Raw genomic sequence first — 23,218 nt, forward strand, 5'->3', positions numbered from 1 at the left:
GAAGGGGAGATTTTGAAGCTGGTGAAGTCCACATTGATACCATTGGGCTGCAGGGTTCCCAAGTGGAATATGAGTTGCTGTTCCTGCAACCTTCGGGTGGCATCATTGTGGCACTGCAGGAGGCCCATGATGGACATGTCATCTAAAGAATGGGAGGGGGGAGTGGAAATGGTTTGCGACTGGGAGGTGCAGTTGTTTATTGTGAACCGAGCGGAGGTGTTCTGCAAAGCGGTCCCCAAGCCTCCGCTTGGTTTCCCCAATGTAGAGGAAGCCACACTGGGTACAATGGATGCAGTATACCACATTGGCAGATGTGCAGGTGAACCTCTGCTTAATATGGAAAGTCACCTTGGGACCTGGGATAGGGGTGAGGGAGGAGGTGTGGGGGCAAGTGTAGCATTTCCTGCGGTTGCAGGGGAAGGTGCCATCCCTTCCTCCCACCCCAAGCCGCACCTCCATCTCCTACCTACTAACCTCATCCCACCTCCTTGACCTGTCCGTCTTCCCTGGACTGACCTATCCCCTCCCCACCTCCCCACCTATACTCTCCTCTCTACCTATCTTCTTTTCTCTCCATCTTCGGTCCGCCTCCCCCTCTCGCCCTATTTATTCCAGAACCCTCACCCCATCCCCCTCTCTGATGAAGGGTCTAGGCCCGAAACGTCAGCTTTTGTGCTCCTGAGATGCTGCTTGGCCTGCTGTGTTCATCCAGCTTCAGACTTTATTATCTTGGATTCTCCAGCATCTGCAGTTCCCATTATCTTAGAGTTAATGGCAGTTGTCTTTTCCCTAGGATGGTGGATTTCAAGACGAGGGGGCACATTTTTAAGGCGACAAGAGAGAAATTCAAAAAAAGACATGAGGGGCAAATTTTTTACACAGAGGATGGTTCGCGTGCGGAATGAACTTCCTGAGGAAGTGATGGATGTGGGTACAATTACAACATTTAAAAGACATTTGGATAAATACATGAACAGGAAAAATTTGGAGGGATATAGGCTAGGAGCACGCAGGTGGGGCTAGTTTAGTTTGGGAATTTGATCGGCATTGACTGGTTCGAGCGAAGCGTCTGTTTCCACGCTGTATGACTCTATGACTCCTTCAGCCTCAGTTTCAGTGTGGGTTGATTATTGTGCTAACTTGTTAACTCTGGATTTTTTTTTGTCGACTTTCAATTATCATGAATTAATTGCCTAAATCAGCAGTCACGGCTGAAACCTCAACGCATCTAAAACTAATTGCGTATACATTTGAAGTGCTAACTCGACGTGTTATGGATCAAGATTTGGAAATGGAATTCCAAATGTGTGTGCGTTATATCATTTGTCATTGAAATTTCCCAATCTGATTGCCACATAGCTACATGTAAAGCTATAAACTATGTCGTGTGCTTGACATCATGTGTTGTGCCATCTTGTTCATTATGATCTCTTTTTCTTGTGTTGTGTTCCATTATGTGGTTTGGTGACATTATCATGTTTAGTCTTCTCTTGCATATCCAAATGTAGTCAAAAATAATTGAACTTTTTCACAAAGGTGACCATTTTATATTTTAATAGTTTTAAGCTTGTGGCCTTGTCATCTGTTGATGTCATTTTTAATGCTATAGTTGAAAATGTAAACAATATTCACCAAAAAAAACTGAGATCTGTGTATACAAGAGGATGGGTACTATTTTAAAACTTCAATTTCTGCAAAAAGATTCTAGTCCATTTTAAGAAAATGTATCTCATCACATTGGTACCATCAGGGTTGATGAGATAAACAAGAATACATGTCATTAGGAGTAATTAAATAAAAATTCTGACTTGTTTCAAACTCACAAATCAGTTTTTATTAAAGTGTAAGACACAAATATTGAATGAGTACGCTCTGTTTTGTAAGTATGTGGATGTAAATATATTTACACAATAAAAATCAACTTCAAGTATCTTATAGATAAAATATCAAAATTATTAAAAAAGTATTTTGCCAAGAACTTCACACTATTGATACATGTTCCGGTTTTAGTTCACGTAAAAAATATTCAGATAATACCCAGTAGATTAGTTAGGACAACATTTTTTGAGGATCATTACGGTAATTTTCTTTATACTGGCTTAATTATAGATTAAGGAACAATATGATAAACCCTCACTGACACATACCGTGAAACACATGTTTCAGTTATGGTAGGCAGGAGCTTGTAATATAGTAGAGAAATTAATGCCAAGAACAGCTGTACAATCAAGTGCAGAGCACAGACTGCAAATTCCAGAAGTTGATTGAACTCTACCCAACCCAAATATCCATCAACAGTATAATTAAAATGTAGCTAATGTGAGCCTAAGTTAACCTTTAGTTTTCCAATGCAAATGCAAGTAAACAATAAAATATGAAAACACAACAGCAGTGATTTCTCCTGACCAAAAAACCAAAATTTCATGGGCTATAATAACATTTGTCATTTAATTTTGTACAAACTGGAGAAAATCATCTGTTATTTAAAGCAAGGATAATGATTCAATTACCTGCCATTTAAAGGAAGAGTGGTGATTCAATTTGATGGATGGGGATGGGGAAAGTATGGTAGGATGGGCAAGTGTCCTTGGTCAGATTTCAAACAGTTGTTTGCATCTCTGAATCCAATGTTAAAGTACTGAAAATTCCACATATAATGGATCTAGGAAACTTTATTTTGGGGTTTGATGTTGATGGAAAATGCAAAGTCAAAGCTATTTAATCACAAAGGCTTAAAATATAAGCAAAGTACTGTAGATACTGGAGATCTGAAATAAAAGTGAAGTGCTAGAGAAACTCAGCAGGTCCGGTAGCATTTATGGAGCAAGAAACAAAGTTAAAGTTTTGAGATTAGTACAACGCTTCTTGTAAATGTGCCATTCTGAGGAACAGTCATATCAGACTCTCAAAACTGGAAACTTTCTTTCTCTGTCAACAGATACAACCAGATCTGCTGAGTTTCTCCTGCATTTTCTGTTTTAACCTTGAAATTTCTGATCACAGATTTAATAGTTTTGCTCGGTATCTTGTTGGGTATGTGTATGGAATATCAACTGGTTATAAAATACAATTCACCACTCAATTAAATTTCTGTAAAAATACAGCCCTTCATAAATTATTAACTTGTAGTTGAAATTTTGCTAAGTAGTATGTTACTTTTATCATTATCCACTGGTACTTATATCTCATTATTTACTAATAGATCAGGCTAAATCAGAGTAGTGGAACAGTATACAATTTTAATGCAACTTTTACAAAATTTAGGGGTGTTTGAACAATGCTTCCTAAGTTATCTTCCAATGTTAATGTTTGAAATCAATCATGATGCCAGACAAAAACAAAACAAGGGAAAAGCAGCCAAGTAACATTCAGAATATAATAGAATTAACAAATTATACATCAACGTCTATGGATATGTAGATGTATTTTCATATACATTTTTAAACGTTCCAACTTTATATACTTCTATAATTAACCCATCCATATTATCTAGTGGTCTCTGTGAAGATCTTCTCCTTCTGCACCTTTGCCCCTATAAAGCAGGCTGCCGTGCAAACACCATGCTGTACATTGTCACCCATAAAAAATGATGTCCATGAGCCCAGACCAGTCACCGGGACAAGCACCCATTCTGTCCCACTTAGTGCAACAATGCTTCTCCTATAACAGCCGTAGGAAGATTTGAATGTACTCGTAGGGATGCCTTGCTGCTGTTATACAGAGCCTTGATGAGGACACACCTTGAGTACTGCATGCAGTTTTGGTTTCCTAGTCTGAGAAAAGCATTCTTGCTGTTGAAAGAGTCACCGAAGATTTACCAGACTGACTCCCGGGATGACAGGACTGACATATGAAGAAAGATTGGGTCAACTGGGCTTGTACTCACTGGAATTTAGAAGAATAAGGGGGTATCTCAAAGAAACATATAAAATCTTGATGGGACTGGACAGGTTAGATGTAGGAAGAATGTTCCTGATGTCAGGAAAGTCCAGAACTAGGGGTCACAGTCTATGAATAAGGGGTAAGCCATTCAGGACTGAGATGAGGAAGAGTTTCTTTACTCAGCGAGTTGTGAACTTGTGAAATTTTCTACCAAAGAAAATGGTTAGGACCAGTTCATCAGTTATATTCAAGAGGGAGTTGGACATGGCCCTTGCAGCTAAGGGGATCAAGGGGTATGGAAGGAAAGTGGGAGTGGGATACTGAAATTGCATGTTAAGGCATGATCATATTGAATAATGGTGCATGCTGTATCTGCTGAATGGTCTACTTCTGCACCTATTTTGTATGTTTCGATGTATATAAACTTCCATTGCTTTTTTCCAGCATGCCTCAGATAGAGACTGAGAGAGGTGCAGGGTGTTTCAGGTGCACAACACAGCAAGGTGTGAAAATGGGGACTTGATTTCAGTGAACTCAAAATGTCTGGGCTCCATGTGTCTGCCTCATGATAGGGATCACCTGACGAAGGCAGATTAGGACAGAAGGTTATATATAATTGCCTATCAATTCAAACATCTCACTTCTGATACAAAAAAAGCATGTATTATTATGTACACTTTTAGTCATCCAATTTTCCAAACTTTATGCAAGTATATCAGAAACTGTTTGTTATTCAAGCTAGTCCAACTTTGTCTTTATTCACATACATGGCACACATGATCTTTGAAGTAGTAATTTCTTCTGATAGTACACATACGAATTGTCACTTTTCCACAAACATCTATTGGTTGGAATGATAAGCTGCCTGGTTCACTTTCGAAACCTTCTCAGGTGCTCTTGCTATATGGACACCTTTTTTTACTTGCATTTGCTTAGTCTGACAGAGAAATCTTATCAATTTTTGGCTTCAGAATCAGGTATCTTTTGTGTTCCTGTGCTCAGATGCTCACGATCTTGCTCTTTGTTTATCTGTTCACCGGTCAATGTGGCCAATGAAACGCTGCAAATCTCTTATGCCATTTTTAGAATTATTAGCCCAAGCTTTCAATTTACTTCTACTGAGATGAGGGGCTTTAAATTTCTGTTTGAGATCTGGAATTCCAAGTCTTCAGATTTGCCATAACTTTAGGCTCTCAGCTGAAATTGTCCTTCTGGGGTGAACTTTGTTCTGCCAAAGTTGCAATTTTACCTTCAAGAGTTTCAATTTTAGATTACCAACTGGTATAACTTTACTCAGGTCTATGAAGGCCATAATATTTTGAGAAGCACCAGTGACAATCTGGCGCAGCATATTCACTTGATGGCTTCATTCTGTTGTCTTCATTGCAATAATTACAAGTCATTTTTTTCCCTTTAGATTTGATGTTCTCAGTCTACTCTAAGTTATCAATAGAATCGACCAAATCTTTATCTGACATCTCTTTAGCAGCTATGCTTGATTCATCCGAATCAGCCTAACGTTTTTATCACAAATGTTTTGATAGGCTTGTTTGCTTCCTAGCTTAACATTTTCATGCGAAATGGCTTAGATTTTATTATAATTACTTCTTTTCCACGGTGGACATGCTTTCTTTTGATTTATGTGGTGACTTCTGCAATATTTGCAATTAGAGCTTGTGGTGATTGTAACGAGGTCATTCAGGTCGATTTCATAGTATCTGAGTTCCCTGATTGGGGCTGTTAATCTTCACTCAAGCCTTTCAAGAGTTGGCTGATTTAGTTAAGGAATAGTACAACCCCAGGTCTCCTCTAGTTCTGAGATGCTATCATTTTTACTCGGCAATTCGAGAACCAAGGGATCCATATTGGTGTTTTTGACTAGGTTAAGTTGACTAGCAGACGCAGAGGCATAACAGAGCTTAATGAGATGCTGAGATACAGGTTGATATGTAGGATTAATGATGTAACCATGCAAAGGTGCCTAATGGCTGATGCCCAACTGGACTTCAAATAGGCACTGCAACTGGTTTAATCACTGGAGAATGCGTCAAGTACAGCATATGAGTTGCAGGTTATTCTTATGAAAGTGGGCACAATGGCCAGTCCAACTGAGTTTGGGGAAAATGACTTGAGTGAAGGCAATTGCATAGCCACACTCAGGATATATCCTGATCAGAGGGCCTCCATGTCAGCCCATAGCAAAACCCCAAATAAAACTAAGTCTCAACCAAATGCTTACATTTTTCTCCAGGGTCCAGGCCAGCAAGTTATAGTGGTTGTTGCTGGTATCTGGGCTTGAGACTAGATCTAAATTGAGTAGAAGAACTCACAGGCTGGTATCCAGGAGAATGCACACCCTGAATAGTCTACCTACATCTGGTTTGGAACACTTAAAAGTTCTTAGTGATATCCAAATCAGAGCCAATCAAAATAAACATCTGGTTAAATGGTCATCCAGTTGTAATGGAGGTCGATATCGGTGTAGCCTTGTCAGTAATTGTCAAAATTTGCTCTGGACTCCAGCTAGACTTTTTAAGACTTCAGTTTAAGACTTCAGCTAGACTGAGAACCTATACCGGGGAAACTTTACAGATAAGGTGGTCAACTTTGATTCCAGTCTCTTATTAGAGACAGCTGTATCAGTTACCTGTGACTGTAGTAAAAGGCTCAGGCCCAAGCATGATGGGGCAAAATTGGTTGAGAGTGATTCATCTAGACTGGCTCAACATTTTTCGATAAGAAAATAGCTGCCTCAGTGAAGTCCTAATTAAATATCTATAGATTTTTCAGGAAGGTCTAGGGACTATCAAAGGAGCAAGAGTACCTTGGATGTTGACCAGGAAGCAATTCCACGATTCTGCATGGCCCGCCCAGTGCCAATTGCTTTAGGGTATTACGGAATGGGCACCACTAGTTGTACCAATTTTGAACCCATTGGGTTGGTACACTTTTATAGGGATTAAACAAATGGTAAAACAATTTTTGTAGATGCATAAATACCCAGTCCTTCATATAGAGTATTTATATGCAAAGCTAGTGGGGTTGCTGTCCTTCACAAAGCTGGACATGAGTCATGTGTACTTGCAATTGCAGTTAGATGATGATTTCCAGGAGTATGCTGTCAGGAATACCCATAAGGGCTATTAATGGATTAATAATTAATAATTAATATTAATAAACTACAAGACTGCCATTTGGAGTATCATCAGCCTGCGCAATGCCAGTGTAGGAACCATGGAAATATTCCTGCATGGGTAACAGGCTTGGTTGACAGAGGGTCAAAACGAGTGAAGTATAAAGTTCAAGAGTAACAGTCCTGAAAGAGCATGTGGGCCTTATGAAAGCTGTACACTCATAAATGATACAGGAGCAATATGTGCCCTGCTCCTCAGAATAGTCAGAAAAGCCATCGGAACCTGTGGGTTCTCCATCTCTGTCAAGCATTGAAGACACCTCTGACTTTCAGGTGGACACGCTGGGTGTCACCACATTGATGCCTTTGCCATTGGAAGAAGGCAGGGAATTTCTCCTGATACACTCCAGGCGCAAAAGGTGAGCTCTTGTGCATTACACATTGCCTATATCTGACACAGTGTCAGGGGAATATGACCTGATGCTAAAATGCCCCAGGAAGCATGTCAAGAAAATGCCCTGTCTTCAGACTCAGAGGGGGAGGAAAGTACTGATTGTAATGACATCAGCCAGGCAGGCCTCATAGAATATGAGTTCCCTGACTGGGCAGTTAAGCTTGTCCAATCAAGGAGCCCTGGCTGACAGATAAAATGATGAGCATCAGACATTCTGACACACTGAGTCCTGGCTCTGAGAGAGTTGGATATGTGTCAAAGACTTTCCACAGTAAATAAGGGCTGACTTGGTGACAGGATACCAGCATCCATGGAGTTATTTCAGTCCTTTCAGCTTGATTTTCTGATTGGCTCTTCTGTGGATGTTTGTTGCTTTTGTTCACCTATAATGTGTTGTACCTATAATGTGTTGGCCATTTTTGAACATAGTGAACAGGTCTGAGCGACTTATCAATGTAGTGCTCAAGGGTAGGCTGATTCTGGACAAACTCGCCTGTCCTCCATTATGTGTATTTCAGCTGCTGATTTATAAATTCAGAGCTTCTGCACGTTTTTAAGATGTGTTTTAAATAAACTTTTCAGAGATGTTATAACACACTTACGGGGTCTTGATTCAGCAGAGACCTCCTGACTCACAGGTAGGGACACTTTCGTACATTTCTAACTTCCTCTTAGCAGTTGCACTATCATGGTAGTATCTCTTAAACTAAAGATGATTCTACCATTAATTAGTTCATCTCTTAGGTGCATAAATTCATAGGTTTCTTGAGTTAATGACATTATTTATTGATCAATGTACTCCTCTTTTACCATTGGTTCTAAATATTGAACACATTTAGCTCATAGATCTGTCCAGTACAGCATAGTAATTTGTCCTGTACAATGAGATGCATACACTGCAGCAGACATCTTGAGTTCCATTGAATGACGCTGTCCTGTGATTATACTTAAAACACTTGCAGATGAAAATATAACTTCAAAGCTTTTAAAGTTTTTTTTTCTGCTTTTCTGGAGATTTAGGGTAAGATATATTCAAAACAGACTATTTCCAATGTGCAAATGAGTGGTATCTTGTACTTGTTCCAGTTTGTTCAATTATTGCATAATTCTACCACTGTGAATGGAAAAATTCCCAATTCTGGCACTTTTTCCAGTGACTTGAACAGGACCTGGAAAAGGGAAAGCTGCACTCATTTTCTTTTTAGCAGTGTTTTTAACTTTGATAGTTTTTTCTTTCATTGATCTTTGCCTAGCTGCGCAACTAATTGTGTTTCCATGTCATTGTCTGTGCTTTCTCACAGCTCTGCAACAATCATCTCAGTGCCTTTTCTGACACCATGTTTTAAGTATACCACACAGTAATGCATGAACACAAGGATTTCAATCAAGTACATTCAATATGTCTGTTACAGCATATGCATCTCATGCTAGAGGTCATACTGCTAATGTAGACTAGGGCAGACATATATACATGATTACTTTTCAATCAAAACTTAGGACCAGGGAAGGGCTAGGTGCAATCTGGGTTTCGGTGTGGAGTGTGGGGATCGTCACCAAGAAGGGACACCCTGCGACAGTATCTGCTGTTTCTTCACCCTCAATGAGGGTCATGACTACAATTTGGGAAGTATTGAATTAGATTAAACGGTAGATGATTCAGCAGTGCATCATGACAAACATGTCAATTGACTGAAGAGAAGATAGAATTAGCTAACCTTTATATCTTGAAAAGGAGAGGTGGTGGTGTAATGGTAATATTAGTGGTCTAGCAATCCTGAAGCCCAGCGTAATGTTCTGGGGACGGGTTCAAGTTTCACCATGGCAAATGGTGAAATTTGGATTCCATAAAATCTGGAATTAAGAGCCGGTCTAATGCGACAACATAAACATTGTTGATTGCCACACCAGAGCGTAATGGTTCACTAATAACCTTTAGGAGAGAAAATTTACCATCATTACCTGGTCTGGCCTACATGTCACTGATTGTTTCTTAAATGAAACATTGAACAAATCACCTTGTTGTATCATGCCGCTATGAAGTTTAAACAAAGGAATGAAACCAAATAGACAACATAGCAAACAAGAACTGCAAACACATCCCTCTCAATCTGTAAAAGTTCTCCTTATTAGCCTCTGCAGTCTTGGACCAAAACTAGGAGGGCAGTCCCACAGACAAATTAACCTGCAGCCTGACTTAATCATACCCACAGAATCATATTTTACTGTGTCCTAAGCACAATCATTACAATCTTGGGTATGTCTTTTCCCATTAGCAGGACAGACCTACCAACCTGAAGGTGGAGGTACAGTAGTTTATAGTCAGAAAGGAGTTGCTCTGGGAGCTGTCAACATTGAATTTGGACACCACAATAACAATTCAAACATGGGCAAAGATACCTCCTGCTGATTACCACCTACTACAATCCTACCCGTAGAACCCAAGCCTCTTCATGTTGAGCACTACTTGGACTTGCTGAGTGTGGCAGTGGTGCAGAACATACACTGGATGGGGAATTTCACAGCCCATCATCAATACTGACTGAAGTGGCTAGGTTTGAAAAGACATAGCTAGTAGACTTAGTCAGCAGATGTTAAGGCTGCCAATAAAAGAAAAAGAAATCTACTTAAAAACTTGTCCTCACCAATCTACCTGTCAAAGATGTGTTGGTCTATGGTAAGCATTAGGAGTGACCCTGCATAATGCGCTCAGAGACTAAGTACTGTCTTAGCATTGAGGCAATCCTCCATCGTGTTGAGTGGAACACTGTCACATGAAATGGAACAGACATCAAACAGATCTAGCATCCATGAGGTACTGTTGGTGCTCCATAATAGGAGCAGCGCCAGGCATACCTAAAAATGAGGCGTCAGTCCAGTGACACTAGGACACAGGATGACGTATACGCCAAACAGCAGAAGCTGCATGCAGTTGTTGGGGCTGAAGATCCCACAATTAATATATTAGATCTGAGCCTCTATAGTCTGGCCATATCCAGTCATGTACTGTAGTGGACAACTGAACAATTAACTGGAGGAAGCCACTAAACAAATTACCCTATCTTCATAGGGGAACCCAGCAATTCACTGCAAAAGGCAAGGCTGTAGCATCAGCAAAAGGTTTCAGCCAGAAGTGCTGAGTGGATGATCCATCTCAGCTAGCACATGAGGTGTCCAGAATCATAGTCAGTCTTCACAGCTGTAACATTGGGTGCTGCTAAGGTTCTGGGCCCCGATAATAATCAGGCAATAGTACTGAAGTTCTGTGTTCTAGCACCCCAAGCCAAGCTATACCAGGACAGCTAAAATACTGACATCTACCTGACAAGGAAGAAAGTTGTCGAGGTAAATCCTGTCCACAAAAAGCAGGCCAAACTGAACTGGAAAAATTACTACCCTATCAGTCTGTTCTCAGTTCTTAGCAAAGTGATAAAGAAAGTCATCAGTGTGCCACACCTTATTGGTGCAGTGCACTAGTCATTGAGTACCACTATTCTTGGAATCATCAAAAACGTTAAAGATTTTATTAAAGCTCACAAAATTCTCCAATTTTCCAGTCTTTTTTAGATCCAAGTTAACAAAAAGCATGGCCCAGGTTTATGTAGTTTTAACCAGGTTATGTTATCAAGAATGACCATTTATTACAAATAAATATAGGCTATAGATAAACAACTACAAACTGTCAACATAGAAAACTCTATTAGTTAAAACTTGAAACCACTCATAAAATTCACCCCTCCCATCACATTCATATACATACAAATGTAAAAATTGGTATTATGAGTGGAGGGAAAGATTAGGAAGGCAATTCAATGGTCCCTGTTCCCTGGGTTAACTGTGATGATCCTTTTGCTTTACCAGGAGTTGTTGCTCCTTGATCTCTCTTATTCAGGGATTTTCACATGCTTGCAGGAGGTACAATGACGGGTTTGCAAAATATAAAGTCTCTGATTTAGTGGTTTAAATTAACAGCTTAAAACAATAGTGAGAGAAAATGAACTGGTTTGCTTCAGGCTTTAGATATTTTTATTGTAGACAGAAAGACAGCACTGCCCTTTTCTGAAGTCTTAAGGATTCTGACCCTTTAATTCGCACCAAAGTTTTCAACTATTTAGGAGCCAATTGCATAGATATTGGCAGGCAAAAGACCTCGGTCATTGACAACTGATCGCCAATTCACAGACCAATTAATTACATTTTCCCAGCTGAATCTCCCTTCAAACACACCTCTTGGTTCTAGCTTATTTGCAATAAACAGTTTGATAAACAGCAGTGTAAAGAGCACTTAAGTAGAGTATTGGTAACCTGCTGTTCAAAAGTGCCCTACTATGAACCAGGGTTTTTAAAACAGTACTTTGCCCATTTCATTTCATAATCAAAAATACAGAAAAAGTAAAATGCAATAGTTTTTGCACAGTGGCTCAGTGGTTAGCACTGCTGCCCCACAGCTCAAGGGAACAGGTTTGATTCCACCCTTGGGTGAGCATGTGTGTGGAGTTTGCATATTCTCCCCATGTCTGCGTGGGTTTCTTCCCACAGTCCAAAGATGGCCAGGTTAGGTGGACTGGCCATGCTAAACTGCCCATAGCATTCAGGGATGTGTAGATTAAGTGGGTTATACAGGGATGGGTTTGGGTAGGATGCTCTGAGGATCAGTGTGGACTGGTTGGGCTGAAGGGCCTGTTTCTACACTGTAGGGATTCTATGATTTATGGTCACTGATGCTCAGTTTAGGTTATGGGGACACTCATCTCCAGACCTCATCGCAGGCTTGGTCTAACATGGACAAAAGAGATGAACTCCAGAGAGGAGGTGAGTGTGACTTTTAGCATTCAGCTGAGATTGCCATAAAGGACCACTAGCAAGACTGGAATCAATGATGATGTGGAGGAAAATTCTCCCCTATTTGGAATCATATGTAGCATAAACAAAATTGCTGTGGTTGGTGAGAGATAATGGGAACTGCAGATGCTGGAGAATTCCAAGACAACAAAATGTGAGGCTGGATGAACACAGCAGGCCAAGCAGCATCTCAGGAGCACAAAAGCTGACGTTTCGGGCCTGGACCCTTCATCAGAGAGGGGGATGGGGTGAGGGTTCTGGAATAAATAGGGAGAGAGGGGGAGGTGGGCCGAAGATGGAGAGAAAAGAAGATAGGTGGAGAGGAGAGTATAGGTAGGGAGGGGATAGGTCAGTCTAGGGAAGATGGACGGGTCAAGGAGGTGGGATAAGGTTAGTAGGCAGGAGATGGAGGTGTGGCTTGGGGTGGGAGGAAGGGATGGGTGAGAGGAAGAACAGGTTAAGGAGGCAGAGACAGGTAGGACTGGTTTTGGGATGCAGTGGGTAGAGGGGAAGAGCTGGGCTGGTTGTGTGGTGCAGTGGTGGGAGGGGACGAACTGGGCTGGTTTTGGGATGCGGTGGGGGAAATCTCCCCTTCCCCCACCGCATCTAACACCTTGCAGGGAGGAACAGAGGGATCTTGGTGTGCAGATACATAGATCCCTTAAAATGGCCACCCAAGTGGACAGGGTTGTTAAGAAAGCATATGGTGTTTTGGCTTTCATTAACAGGGGGATTGAGTTTAAGAGTCGTGAGATCTTGTTGCAGCTCTATAAAACTTTGGTTAGACCACACTTGGAAGTCGCCAGGCCCGGATCAGATTTGTCCTCGGCTGCTTTGGGAAGCGAGAAATGCAATTGCTTCGCCACTTGCGAAGATCTTTGCATCCTCGCTCTCCACTGGAGTCGTACCTGAGGACTGGAGAGAGGCAAATGTAATTCCTCTCTTCAAGAAAGGAAATAGGGAAATCCCCGGCAATTATAGACTGGTAAGTCTCACGTCTGTCGTCTGCAAGGTGTTAGAAAGGATTCTGAGGGATAAGATGTATGACCATCTGGAAGAGCATGGCTTGATCAAATACAGTCAACACGGCTTTGTGAGGGGTAGGTCATGCCTTACAAACCTTATCGAGTTTTTTGAGGATGAGACTAGAAAGGTTGATGAGGGTCGAGCTGTGGATGTGGTGTATATGGACTTCAGTAAGGCATTTGATAAGGTTCCCCATAGTAGGCTCATTCAGAAGGTCAGGAGGAATGGGATACAGGGGAACTTAGCTGCCTGGATACAGAATTGGCTGGCCAACAGAAGACATCGAGTGGTAGTAGAAGGAAAATATTCTGCCTGGAAGTCAGTGGTGAGTGGAGTTCCACAGGGCTCTGTCCTTGGGCCTCTACTGTTTGTAATTTTTATTAATGACTTGGACGAGGGAATTGAAGGATGGGTCAGCAAGTTTGCAGACGACACAAAGGTCGGAGGTGTTGTTGACAGTGTAGAGGGCTGTTGTAGGCTGCAGCGGGACATTGACAGGATGCAGAGATGGGCTGAGAGGTGGCAGATGGAGTTCAACCTGGATAAATGCGAGGTGATGCATTTTGGAAGGTCGAATTTGAAAGCTGAGTACAGGATTAAGGATAGGATTCTTGGCAGCGTGGAGGAACAGAGGGATCTTGGTGTGCAGATACATAGATCCCTTAAAATGGCCACCCAAGTGGACAGGGTTGTTAAGAAAGCATATGGTGTTTTGGCTTTCATTAACAGGGGGATTGAGTTTAAGAGTCGTGAGATCTTGTTGCAGCTCTATAAAACTTTGGTTAGACCGCACTTGGAATACTGCGTCCAGTTCTGGGCGCCCTATTATAGGAAAGATGTGGATCCTTTGGAGAGGGTTCAGAGGAGGTTTACCAGGATGCTGCCTGGACTGGAGGGCTTATCTTATGAAGAGAGGTTGACTGAGCTCGGTCTCTTTTCATTGGAGAAAAGGAGGAGGAGAGGGGACCTAATTGAGGTATATAAGATAATGAGAGGCATAGATAGAGTTGATAGCCAGAGACTATTTCCCAGGGCAGAAATGGCTAGCACGAGGGGTCATAGTTTTAAGCTGGTTGGTGGAAAGTATAGAGGGGATGTCAGAGGCAGGCTCTTTACGCAGAGAGTTGTGAGAGCATGGAATGCGTTGCCAGCAGCAGTTGTGGAAGCAAGGTCATTGGGGTCATTTAAGAGACTGCTGGACATGTATATGGTCACAGAAATTTGAGGGTGCTTACATGAGGATCAATGGTCGGCACAACATTGTGGGCTGAAGGGCCTGTTCTGTGCTGTACTGTTCTATGTTCTATGTTCTATGTTCTATCGTAGTACTCCCTTTATAGAGGCACAATGTGTTACCCTCCACCCCAAGGATTGCAGTGTTTCAAAGCAGCTGCTTACGACCAACTTCTCTATGGTAATTAGGGATGGATCAGTGAAACCCATAATCCACATATAAATAAAACAAAAACACTATACTTAATTTTGATTAAAATATTGGTATGCTTCCAGATGGTGGTAACACTGGATATCCCAGATAAAAACCTGGCTGGACAGGCATAAAAATATTTGCTATTTTTATTTACTCTGATACTCGGTCAATGAACACATTCACAAGGTTCATAGTAGGGCACTTTTGAACAGCAGGTTACCAATACTCTATCTATCTGCTCTTTACACTTCTGTTTGTTCAAGCTGTTTATTGCAAATAAGTTAGAGCCAAGAGGTGCGTTTGAAGGGAAACTCAGCTGGGAAAATGTAACTAATTGATCTGTGAATTGGTGATCAGTTGTCAATGACCGAGGTCTTTTGTCTGTCAACATCAATGCGATTGGGATAGCCAATGTAATTTTACGAAAGAACATCAACTTTTATCTCACAGAAATAGAAAATAAACACAAACTGTTTTACATGAGAACTAATGAAAATTAGAAAAGGAAACACAAATCTCAGAAATAAAGACTCAACCTTTTACCTTCAACAACCTTATAGATATTCAGATCTCAGTGAAGGAACTCCATGCTTACACTTCAAAACTCCTTGTTCAGTTGGCTGTATTCAGTTTCTCATTGGCCAATTGATGGATTCACTTGGTGCTATCTTCTTTCCTTAATGTCTCTTCATAAGATCCTTAAACAAATTGCTAACATTGCTTACTTATACCTTATTTTGCATTCCTTAAAGTCATGTGTACAAAGGCCTTGTGGAATACCTTACTTGCTGACAACTTCAAACCTTTTGTTTTTGAAGCTTTTCAAAAAAGTACAAGTGTATTGTTGCATTCTGAAAACTCCAGGCATCAGGTAAGATATTAGTTGGTATTACAATACTTGGTAAAGGTTAATTGTTTAATGATTAAGTAAATGTATAACAGATTTTCACTAGCTTCTAAGTCGCTCATATCTTTTTGTCTGCCCTGACTGTTAACTGCTAACCTAAGCCACTGCTCTTTGAGGCTTCATCTTTTTGAATGACATGTTTGTCTCTTTGAAACAAAATCTATGCACTTATTAATCTTCTGTACAATTTTTTTTGAAAAAGAAGCCTATTTCTGTCTCAGTCTCTCTGTGTCATAGGATACATTTCCTCTTCTCCCCAAGGTATTCTACTCATTCAGCTCAAAGGTGGTTTTTTTTTAAAGACTTCATTTAAAACATGCAAACAATGAGGCTGAGCACTCAAAATTCAGAATGTAAAATAAAAAAAGATGACTGTTTCACCTTCCTGAATAAATGATATTATACCATGAACATTAATCACAGTACTCCTTCAGAAAAGACCTGAAGTAAAATCACTGGGAACAATTTCTCATTGGTAATGATCCCCGAATTAAAATACCAGAATTTATTCATACAATAGCCTCAAGTTACCTCTTAAATATTTTAGCTTGAATGATGGTGTTCCCTTTCCTCACAAATTCATTTTTTCTGGATATTCAATGTCCTAATGGTGTTTTACTTCAGTTCTAGAGAAGGAGGAAAATCTGTTATACATTTACTTAATCATTAAACCATTAACCTTTACCAAGTATTGTAATACCAACTAGTACCTTGCCTGAAGCCTGGAGCTTCCAGAATGCAACAATACACTGTACCATGAAGAGACACCATTGAATGTTTCCAAATGAAGGTCAGCATTATCCGACAGAAAGAGAAAACGGTCTTTTCAAATCAACAATTATCAGTCTGACTGGAATTTTCACTTTTCTGCAATCACTTGAGAAATACAATGGCATCATAACCCTTAGGTCCCTCTAACGGCTGAAGGGCAGAAAAGGAGAAACAAGGTATAAATATATTCCATTCAACATCCTATGAGCTTGTAAATCATGAATGATATCTGAAGCAACATGTCTACTGGTGAAGGGTGAGCTCACTACACAAATCCATATTAAGCAATGTTGAAATTTTTCTAAGTTTGATCTAATATCTCTCAAAAGAGTTTTATTCCTCTTCAAGGATTTATATGTATTTCTGTCTTTCAGCTGAGACTGGAGATTTAGGGATCTGATGCCATAATGTTACTAATGTTCCTGCCTAGATGTCAACTGCCTAGATCTAAAAATATCTTAAACATTACTTTAATGATGGCCAAGATGTAAAGCCCAGCAACCAGTGGAGACCTACATCCTATTATTCTATGAAGCACACTGGATCTCTGGTGTATCCTGTGTAACTTGACTATTATTTTATTCCAAAATGAGGCACAATTTTCTGAAGATCTGGACTGCAATATTGCTGCGTCTATTACATTTGAGTGGAAATTGTGTGTGTATGATCTTAGCTAATTTTGCTACTCACTGAAACCACCACAAAAGCCGATTAATTCTGCAAAGATTTTCTCCGCTCCCCCCCCCCATTCAAAACAGGAGAACTGTGAAATTAATGGATTCACTTTACTTTAACCAGCAGTTGCAAAAACAGAAAGGCACTGACAAGTTGCTGTACTGCTCAGAGAAAGTCTTATGGTTTTGATTTGACTTCTTTGCAGATGACTCCAGATAGCTGAGTTCTGGACAGGATTCAATGAGTGAAAGTGTATGAAAAACAAAATTTGCTGTGTTGCTAAAAGTAACCTAAAATAGAATAATAAAATCACAAAGTAAATTGTCACCATTTCTGATATACAAACATACAAACTGATCGCCTGCAAATGCATTTGTGAAATCTCGGTGATCTTGTTACGGTATGTTGCATATGCATGTCTGTTTCTCATGATTCCTTGTTTACTTGTGTACTGAAAATACAAATCTATTTGATAGCAAATAGAACCCTAGCTGTTTAATTTAGGATCCATTGTGTCTGATTCAGAGAGAAATTCTCCAGTTGAAAACCACAATGGTAAAGATTATTCAGGTCATGAAGAATGGTTATCTTATGCAGGTTTCAAATAAGAATGGCTAAGCTGAATAAATTAAGATGCAGAAGAGTTAAGTCTTGCTGCTGATTAAGAATAAGGTCAAGATAATTTGTTATGATCGCATAGATACAAGGCTACATACATAGATGATTGCAATTTGATGTTTGTTCCTTCCTTCCTTTCAGAAGAATATAACTTCAAAGGGAATACTTGCTCTGGAGATGACATCCCTTTACTATAAATCCTGGTTCTAACCAAGACCACGATGAAAGCGATTAGGAATAGTTTGTAAAGAGATTGTGCACACAATAATGTCAAAGCACTTGGTTTAAACCTTTGAAGAGCTATAACAACTCATTAATTAAAAGGGGACAAGAGACAGTCAATCATTCTATGTTTCCATATATTGTTTATTTTCTCTCAGAATGCTGATGCATAATAGTGTTTCAAGATATTTGTTGTGAGAATTCCCAAGAAAACATGCATCATATTCATAAAATGACAGATTTACACACTGAAAAAAAAATCCACAGTGAATGTATGCTAGAACATTGTTTGTGTACAATATGATTCCTTTTGTCCCACAGTTGGTAGCTGTCCCTTTAGTTACCAACGGACCTATGTTTAGATAATGCTTTCCTGAACTTTTTTGTATCTCACCTTTCTATCCTTGAATCTCATCTCTTATTATCACTGTCCTCCTGTCCTTTCTGTAGCTTGGCATGCCTTTACACATTTGTAGTGCCTTCAGATATTTTTCTTTGTCAAAGAAATAAATGTAAATGCCACAACAGAACTGCAGCATTTGTGGAGATAGAAACAGAGTTGGCATTTCAAATTGATCATCTTTCATCAAAGTTCTTTGCTGATATTTCATATAAATTAAGTTCTTATTGTACGTAGGCTACATATGACAACAACATTTTTAATGTATGTTTGAAGAAACTTCACGGGTGACAGGTGACCAAAACATTTGGTAAAGGGTAGTTTTTAGGGAGTGTGTTAAAAGAGAAATGGTGAATTCTAGTATTTTCACAGCTGACAATGGTAGGGGCAAAGCATGTATCAGATGCCCAGAATTCACCTTAAGGAGCTCCCAGCAGGTTATAAATGGTGTGTGCAATTTGATATTTAGTATGGCACAACTATTGTGGAGAATTAAAAACCTTAACTGCCCCAATAGCAATTACATAAACTTTGTGCTTTGATGCACCGTAAACAGGTCAGTTTCTTGTGAGGTAAAGCAAGGGCAATATAATGCACTTTTGAAATCATAAAAAAACTACAGGTCAAAAGGATAAGGGAGAGTCAATGAATTCAAGTGGTGAATTCCTTTGGGTTCTACTTATAAATTATGTCTAATTTGTGCATCATCAGTGAGCAATTTCTGCTAATACCTCCAAAGACATTTCTAATTTAAGGCAGCATTGTCTCTCATTGGCAGAGGCAATCTAATTGCGTTCTTTATTTATAAATCCTAGAAAATGGCAAGGTAAAGACAGGTAACTCTGCACTGTAAACCCAGATCCTGGGATAATGATAATTTTGACATTTTCTCATAGATTATTCTCTGTACATCTGGGTTATTAACTATTTCTCACTCCACTTTTATAGACAAGCATACAAAGATTTGAGATGTGAGTAAGTCTTTGGTAAGGTTTAGAACATAGAACATAGAACAGTACAGCACAGAACAGGCCCTTCAGCCCACGATGTTGTGCCGACCATTGATCCTCATGTATGCACCCTCAAATTTCTGTGACCATATGCATGTCCAGCAGTCTCTTAAATGTCCCCAATGACCTTGCTTCCACAACTGCTGCTGGCAACGCATTCCATGATCTCACAACTCTCTGTGTACAGAACCGGCCTCTGACATCCCCTCTATACTTACCTCCAACCAGCTTAAAACTATGACCCCTTGTGTTAGCCATTTCTGCCCTGGGAAATAGTCTCTGGCTATTAACTCTATCTATGCCTCTCATTATCTTGTATACCTCAATTAGGTCCCCTCTCCTCCTCCTTTTCTCCAATGAAAAAAGTCCAAGCTCAGTCAACCTCTCTTCATAAGATAAGCCCTCCAGTCCCGGCAGCATCCTGGTAAACCTCCTCTGAACCCTCTCCAAAGCATCCACATCTTTCCTATAATAGGGTGACCAGAACTGGACGCAGTATTCCAAGTGCGGTCTAACCAAAGTTTTACAGAGCTGCAACAAGATCTCACGACTCTTAAACTCAATCCCCCTGTTAATGAAAGCCAAAGCACCATATGCTTTCTTTACTTTTTGAATTCTGATAATCATCTACTGTTCTTAGATCCATTTTGTGGGGGCAAAAAGCAGAAGTTAAATTCTTTTTTGTTGTCATGTAAAATATATTAAATAAAAAAAAATTGTACTGCAACAGAGGAAAATTAAATTTTCAGGGGTATGAGAAGCACAATTAAGCTTTTCATAAAAACAGTGGTCCCAAAGTGGGGTTTTAGCAGCTCTGGAGCTACAGCAGATGACTGTAGGGGTTACTTGGGGGAAACTGTAATTGTTTAAACACTTTGTTTTAAATTCATCAAGGTATCTAATAGCAGGAAAATGTTTCATTACCATGCTGTCAAAATTATGCAATTGGCCTCATTTTCTTGAAATTTAGCTACAATATTTAATTGTACTCTCAAATACACCAATCAATACAATTAATACAAAAATTATCAATTAGTGTACTGTTTGTATCTGATGAGCATAAAACATTTCATCAAACTGTTTGTTCCTTTGAGGCTTTTTGATTGTAACTTTTTCAGTTGTACAGAGTAATTCAGGTACGTGAGAGCATAACCCTTCAACATGGAGAGATGGCTAAAAACAGGGAGTAACCAGCAATAAGAATAAAACTACAAGCTACAATAGGACTACAGTGGGCACCGTAGAAGTAATGACTGATTTTGTGTCTGTGCTCCTGTCTAGACTTGTGAAGCAAAACAATAATCAACATAAAACAGAATAAAATAAGATTAAATATGATAGAAAATATATTGAAAGTGGACACACTTGAACCACACCTAATGATTATCCTCAGCCACTACACAGTTTATGTGGAAAGGTGCATTCATTAGATTAGACATTTGTAATTTAGAGAGAAACCATTAAAATGTTTTGCAGAAGAGTCAGTTTGTTTCAGTCAATGGCAAAGGCCCTAGAAGATAATATCTGGTAAGTTATGGAATTGCAAGGTCAGGGAAGCTTCATTATATAGTCAAGGAACCAATAGCATCTGCAGGAGGAAATGTAGTTAATACCATCATTGGAGAGAAAACTGTAAAGGCCATTGAAACTGTACCATTGTCAATGACACTGTCACACCGTGTATCAGTGACACAGCTGATGACATTCTGACTAAAGTTTATAAATCAAATATTTATTAGCAATTATTTTGGTTTGTAATCAGATTAATCTATGAGTATGATAAACTTGATTTCTGTAAGGTATATTTTAGAATGGTCAGTATAAAAGGGCATTTTGAGTTGCAATCACTACTTAAACTATAGCTGAAGGGATTTCTGATTACTTCAGCTTCATCACTAAATATGGAATTTTGTGGTCAAAGCGTGTTGGAATCTGCACAGATCTGAATGGCAGAGAGTGATAGTGGAGTGGTGACACATATGAAAGTAGTCACCCTAAATGCAAAGGGGTGCACTGTAGCATACTGAGGAGGTACCATTACTAAAAACATGTTTGCCAACTTACAGAAAATGCCGAATAAGGGTGTGAGAACAGTTAATTTTATAAATATACATCCTATCAAAAGGCAGTGCTACATTGTTAATAAGAAATGAAATTAATTCAATAGCAAGAAAGTGTAGAATCTGTGTTGGTAGTGTTGACGAACCACAAAGGGAAAAAAAAGGCCCTACTAAGAGTTATGTTCAGGCCTGCTAGCAATAGGCAGGATGTTGGGAAGGAAGTAAGTCAAGAGATAGACATGAAAGAAAAGCATTATTACAATAATCATGGGGGGCTTCAATATGCAGACAGACTTGGAAAATCAGGTCTGGTAGCAGATCTCAAAAGAAGGAATTTGTGGAATGTCTATCAGATTTGTTTGAGTGGCTTGTGGTAGAACCCATGAAAGAACAGGCAGTTCTGCATTTGATGATGTGTAATGAAGCAGCCTTGTTCAGGGAATTTAAGGTAAAGGGACCACTGGGGCAGTAGCCATAATATGATAGAACTCACCCTGCAGGCTGAGAGGAAGAAGCTGGAATCAGATGTAATTGTATTACCGTTGAGTAAAGGTAACTACAGAGGCATGAGACAGGAGCTGGCCTGAGTTGACTGGAGTTGACAGTGGAGCAGCAATGACAGAAGATTCTGAGGTAATTTGGGAGGGACAGCAAACATTCATTCCAAGGAAGAAAAAAAATACTAAGAGGGAACCATGGCTGACAAGGGAAGTCAGGAACAGCATAATAGCAAAAAGAAAAGCATTCAATGTGTTGAAGATAGGTAGGAAGCCAGATGATTTAAAAATCAGTGCAGGATAACTAAAAATACAATAGAGAGAAGATGAAATATGAGGGTGAGCTAGCAAGGAACAGAAACGAAGACTGCTACAGTTTGTTTCAGAAATGTAAAAGGTAAGAGAGAGACAAGAGTAGGAATAAAGCTAGAGAATTAGTAATGGGGAACAAAGAAATGGTGGAGGAACTGAATGGGTACTTTGCATCTGTTTTCACAGTGGAAGCCACCAGCAGCATACCAGAATTTCAAGACAGTCAGGTAACAGGGATAGTGCAGTGGTCATCACTAAGAAGACAGCGCTGTGAAATTGAAATGTCTGAAGGTGGATAAATTACCTAGGCCAGATTATCTACACCCCAGAGTTCTGAAGGAGATAGCTGAGGAGACTGTGGAGGCATTAGTGGTGATCTTTCAGAAATCACTGGAGTCAGGCAATGTGCCAGAGGACTAGAAAATGGCTAATGTAACCCCCCTCTTAAGAAGTGAGCAAGACACAAGACTGGAAACTATAGGCTGGCTAGCCTGACCTTGGTCATTGGTAAGATTTTAAAGTCCATTATTAAAAATGAGAATGCAGAGTACTTGGTAAAATAGCTGAGTTAGCTCAGCTTTGTCAAGGGGAGGTCATGTCTGACAAATCTATTAGAATTCTTTGAGGATGTAACGAGCAATTTAAATAAAGGAAGGCCAGTGGATGTGATCTATTTCAATTTGCAGAAAGGCTTTGGTAAGAGGCTGCTGAATAAGTTTAGAGCTCACGGTGTTAGGGACAAGATATTGGCACAGAGGATTGGTTGACTGGCAGATGGCAGAGATAAAGGGATCTCTTTCAGGATGGCAACCGATGACTAGTGGCGTTTCTCGGGGGTCAGTGTTGGCACAACTATTCACATTATACATTAACAATATGAAAGAACTAAGGGCATTGTTGCTAAGTTTGCTGATGACACAAAGACAGTTGGGGAAACAGGTAGTGTTGAGGCAGCAAAGAGGCTATAGAAGGACTTAAAAGGC

The sequence above is a fragment of the Stegostoma tigrinum genome, chromosome 3 (genome assembly GCF_030684315.1).
Source record: "Stegostoma tigrinum isolate sSteTig4 chromosome 3, sSteTig4.hap1, whole genome shotgun sequence".
NCBI lineage: Eukaryota > Metazoa > Chordata > Chondrichthyes > Orectolobiformes > Stegostomatidae > Stegostoma > Stegostoma tigrinum.